Below are 5,857 nucleotides of genomic sequence, written 5' to 3'. Positions count from 1 at the left end.
TCTCCCTCAAGGCCATTTGCTCGCTGAGGGACAACAGACCTCCGTCTGTGCAGAGCACCAGCCCAGTGAATCCTCAACAGACACCCCTCTCTAGAGAGGAGAACAGAGGCTTAGGCATGCCAAGTGGCTTCTCTAGGTCCTGTGGCTCAGAACTGAGAACCGCCCAAAGTGAGGGCTGAGGGACATCCCCTGTAACTGCCTGAGGCTTTATCAGACCCTGACCTGGAGGGAAATGTTATGTGGCCACCTCACCCCTCCCAGGTCTGGAAACAGTGTACAGGGCAGTGACACGTTCTGAGAATCCCTTTGACTTTCAAACACGCTGATGGTTATTTCTTTTACATTAAAGGGAGTTTGGAGACCCTTGTTATCGAGGTTTCATTTTCCAAAAAAGGCGAAATTCAAAGATACTCAGGGCCTATTGGGAAGTGACAACGACATCAACGTTTTCTCTAATCTTCCTAGGAAAATGCAAAGAGTGCCCTCCTACCCTCCTCCTATGCAGCTGGTGGGGAGGAGCGGAAGTCCAGATTCCTTTGGGAATGGGACTGTGGGACACTCATGGGGGACAGCCCTGTTAGGGTCCCAGGAGAACGGCAGTTTGAGGTTGGATTCTGGGCCGGCCCTGGTCATCTCAGGGGCCTGGGTGGGAAGACCCCTCCGTGCCCACTCTCACCTCAGAGCAGCCCTGGTTATTGATGGTGGCGCGGTGCAGCTGGTCCCTGTCCAGGGAGATGGAGTACCCGAAGCCATCCGTCAGCTCTTCCACCACCTCCTGCGTGCAGCTCTGCAAAGACAGTGCCCGAGAGCCGGGCCGGGAGGCCTGAGGGGCATGCCTCGACTTGGCCACAGGAGGAAACCCCAGCACAGATCAGGTACCGAGCAGCATCTGCATAGACCTCTAGCCAGGGAGGGAATGAGATGACACCTGGATGGCTCGGGACTAACCTATGGGTAGAGGAGCTTGGTTCCCAGCACCCACTCTCCCATCCTGCTAGCCACCACCTAGGCTGGGGACACGACACACTGCCAGGCTTCCAACACCGAGCAAATGGCTCCTGCCCAGTGTGGGTCCCCGCTCAGCACCGCCGCCCATCTCTCACTCCCCTCCGACACACAAGGAGGCTCAAATTGTTGTGCGGGTGGCATCCAGTTGTGGCCTAACCCGGTTGGCTTTCCCTGTGTTACCTGAGTGCTCCTCCTGCCAGTTGGACAGAGGCGGTGCAGGTGAGGGCCAAGCCAGTGTCTATAGTGACTGAAAAGGCTCTTTTTCTTGGCTTTCCTGAAGCCAGAGCCTCCACAACTCGGGAGACAGCAGGAGAACATCCTCTTGTCTTCAGTGTCGCCACTCAAGTGGGCTCAATAGGATGCTATGTCTAGAATGTGGGCGCCTGGAGACCAGTGTGCTAAGTTCTGTTGGGGTCTGTCTCCAAGGAAGTGAGGTCACTTCCTCAAGTTTCCCTTACCTGGGCGCCTTCTTCAATCACACCCACCGAAAACCTCTCTGGGATCTTGGCTGCTCACCCTCCTTGCCCATGTCACCTCCAGAACTGTACACAAATAGCCAGCACAGATCCCAACACAGGACCTTGAGATGGAACCAGGGTTCCAGCTTGAGGACATGCAGCTGAGTTCCGACCTCTTTTTTCCTACAAGCTCTGTGTCCTGGAAATGCCAATGGGCCTCCCAGGGCCTCCTCAATCACCCAACCTGCACAATGGGGACGAGGCCAGAAATATCTCCCTCGGGACGTCCTCAGGTGTAGAAGAGACAATAGCAACAACACCTGTGGTCTGGTTTGCATGTGTCTGATGCACACACTTAGAGATGAAAGAATGACAAGAAGGGGTGGGATGTAGTGTGGAGTACCCCTCAAAACAGGACTGGGTTCCAGCTCTGTGACCTTGAGAAAGTCACTGCCCCTCTGGGCCTCATTTCCAGGTCTGCACCTTTAAGAGGTGGAAATTAGGGGAAATTCAGATACTTCCATTCACTGGCATGAAACCTTGCAAGGTCTCCTGTTTGACTTAGAATCAGACCCAAGTGCCTCGTGTCGGCCTATGTAGTGGGCAGCCTCCACTATGGCTCCTGGTGCTCACTGTCTTCTGCTGTGCACGTCCTTGTGGAACCACAAGTGGTCAGGAACTGCCTTCTGAATAGAATGCAGCCAAGGTGATGGGATGGCCTGCAACCCAGGGTTAAGAACAAAAAGCCTGGCCCTTCCTTCTTACTCATTGGCTTTAGTCCCCTCCGTCTTTCCCTCCTTCTGTTTCCATCTCTCTCTCTCTCTGCATCTTATATCTCTGGAACTGGGGGAGCAAGTGTGCATGTTTTCAGTTGCCCTATGAAGATGTTCCATAGGAGAGAACGGAGGGAATGATTGGCCAACAGACAGGCAGGAACTCAGACTTTCAGTCCAAACAAACCCCGTCAGCATGCATGTGAGTGAACTTGGGAGCAAACCCTCCACAAGTCGAGCCGCAATATAGCCGCAGCCCCTGCTTCACAGAGACCTTGAGGCGGAGGCACCCAGCTAAGCTGTGCCCCATTCCTGGCACACAGAATTTGTGAGATGTTAAGGATTTGTATTTTCTAGGTGCAATGTCTTAGAGCAGTGTCATCAGAGAGCGACGGGAAAAGCACAGTCTGCCAGTTCCTGCCCTCTGGCCCTGCCTGTCCCCATATACCCTCCTCTCTCTTCTCAGGCTCCTTCCAGCTACACTGCCCTCTTTCGGACATTGGTCAGACCCACTTCTTCCTGTGAGCCTCTGCGCCAGCGGTGCCTTCTCCCTGACACTCAAACTGTTCCCAGACACAAGCGGGCGTGCCTCTCATCTGGCACCCTGCTGACAGTAAATGTCACCCCTATGATGCCTTTCAGAGCCTCCCAGGCACAGGCTCCACTGTCACAGGTCTCCCACCTGCAAGGGCATCTCATGATGTCCTCCTTCTTGGTCTCATCTGGATAAAGTGAGTCCATGAAGGAGGGCTTTCTGCTTGGCGGACGAGGAGGCAGCTTCTTCTGGTTTCCTCAGGATCATGACTGTCTCTTCTGGGCTGAATGTTTCCCCTCCCAAGTCCATCGTGAAAGGAAATTCTCATTCCCTTGCTTTCAAGGGTCTGGTTTCCCCAAGAACACAGGGAGACTGGCCTCTCCCTGGAATGCGGCACCAGCCCCTACACCCAAAGCCAGAAAATTAGCACCCAGCTTGAAACACCACCAGATCCTGAAGTCAATTCCTGCTGAGGTCCCCCATCCATTTTGTAACCCCATAGTATCTCCTGATCTCACCTTTCCGCTAAGACACAGCTCCCAGCCTGCCCTTGGCTTCTTACAGGAACAGTGGGATTTCCCAGAAGCACTCCCAGCCTGGGCAAGAAATGTTTTGAAATGTTCTCTATGTATTTTCCAGGACATGGGATATGGGGAGAAGTCATTTTGGTTGTGTATGTGCAGCAGTTTTGATGCGAATAGCATCTTTTTCAGACAGAGATCAAAGAGTGGGGCTACCGGGTGTAACAAGAAAATGGATACACTGAGCCAACGTCTTCATGGTGTGAAGTCATAGGGAGCAAAGAACATGGTTAAGAGCAGAGAATATGGAGCCACAACTTATGTTCAAATTCCACCTCAATCACTTCCTAGATATTGGTAGAGGGCAAAGTACTTACCTCATTGGTGCCTCAGTTTCTTCATCTGTTGTTGGCAAGAAGGATAAGCGTACCTAATTTGTGAGGATATGGAGACTGCTAAAGGAGTTAATGTTTCAAAACACTTGCAACATCCAGCACATTGCATGCCCTGTACGCATACATTACAAATGAAATGTAAATGTTCTTCTGACGCTGTCTGTTTGCTCCAGACGGGAGACTAGGGGCTGGAAGGATGTAGACAGCACTCCCTGAGACAGGATGAATCGATGAATGAACAACCCTGTTGAAGGCATTACCAATGGCAAATCCGCCTCCCTATGGACATTCCCAAGGACAATCACACCCAAGCATCCCTCCTCCTTCCTGCATCGTCTTCTGGGATTCTATCCAGGAATCACGGGGGCTTCTTGAACCCTGGGACCCACACCCACCACAGGTTCTCTTCTGTCTGACAGCAAACCCCAGGCCTTGTCCTAATGGCTGCAGCCCACAGGCTCTGAACTCAGATCCTTTTCTTCACTTGAGGGAGACGTGTCATTCCCAGAGCTGGGCACACAGAGTGTCAGCCTTGGAGGAAATGCCTCCCTGGCCAGTGGCAGGTGGAAGAGCGCCGTGACGGAGTAGGATTTGTGGAGAGTCCTCCAGGTGTGGTCAGAAGGGGCCCAGCCAGGGCATTTGTCAGCAAGGTCTGGTTGGTGGACCTTGGTGGCAAAAGAGTGGTGGGGACAGCATGTTTTAGAGTTCCTGGCATGAGACAATCCACAGGATGGTCATGAAGTCAGAATCAGCCTAATGAGGTCCAGCGCAATGCACTGTCATTTGTTCCCTGACTGGCTCACTAATCCAGGAGTGATTTACAAGGGCGATATTCGTGTTCTACCATCTTTTCGTTGATTGGCAGGAGCTAGTATTCTTTACGAAACTTGTGTACTTTTACATAGGAAAGGATAGGTGAGTTCTGTAACAACGCTTCTTGCAAAGTTCTCGCTAATGTATTGAGTCTCTAACAGAATCCACTGCTGGGAACTTCACCAAAGATCCTGACCTTTACTCTCTGGTTTTAGATCTTCCTGGTTGGTAAATTTTCTTGACTCCTGGCTCCTTTCTTGAGGTTCGTCCACTTAGAACAATGTAGGACTGCAAGCTCTTGCCACATGAGAAGTAGTGGTTCAACTCTATGATGATGTTGGTCTTGCTTTCTAAGTGTGTGTGTGTGTGTATGTATGTGTGTATGAGACTGTTGTCTGCATCTTGCCACGTGGGTCAGATTGACTCCTTTCCTGGGAAAAATTGTCCCTAACCACTTTCTCTGGGCTTTATTTTCACGTCTTGAACAGTGCTGTCCAACAGTAGAATTTCACACTCTATCTAATGAAATTTAAACTTTTTTTAAATACTGACATTGAAAAAAGTAAAAATAAACAAGTGAAACTAATTTTTAATGGGATATTTAAACCCATTATAACCAAGATATTACCATTTGTCCAGGCAATCTATATGAAAATTAATAGTGAGATAGTTCACATTTTTTTTTTATTGGGATCAACAAATCCATTTACATAGTCTCCGTTTGTAAGTTGAAACTTTTTACATATGTGGTTTCTGTGTCCCCCACTCAGAACCTGGGCTGACGTGTTAGAGAGGAAATAAAGCAGAACAGGCATAAGTAACGATCACTGTCAATCCAGCTCAGCACGAGCACTCACCACCGACAAAAAGGCTGTCCCTGACCAGGGAGTAGAGGCCCCTCGGGGTCACATGGTGGATCAGCTGGTTCCGCACCCAGGAATGCTGCTCTCTGTCACATGGGGTCTCTGTCACATTCTCCATCATGAGCCATGGGGTCAGGGTGGTAGGTGCAGACAGCTTCCATGCTGGAGGCTGCCCCTTCCTCCGCAGGCCCGGGGAGAGAGGAATGTGGGGACTCTAGAGAGATGTCCTGAATCCTCTGATAATGGGGGCCAGAGGGAGGGAGGAGCAAATTGGCAGTCAGTGGGAAGAGTGATAATTGGGGTGGTCACCAAAAGTGTTCATGACTCTCAAATGCTCAGAAAAGGGACTTCCCTGAGGGAGATCAGTCTACAGCCCAAGACAAGGGGCCCAGGCTGCTCTTCTTGAACAAGGATCCAAGCAGGGGAGGAGGCAGGAGGAGGACGAGCAGGAGAGACAGCAGGTGGGGTGCTCCTGGCTGGGACTCATCCTG

Source organism: Equus asinus, unplaced genomic scaffold (assembly GCF_041296235.1).
Source record: "Equus asinus isolate D_3611 breed Donkey unplaced genomic scaffold, EquAss-T2T_v2 contig_3, whole genome shotgun sequence".
Lineage (NCBI taxonomy): Eukaryota > Metazoa > Chordata > Mammalia > Perissodactyla > Equidae > Equus > Equus asinus.
Note: the sequence above shows the minus strand (reverse complement) of the source record.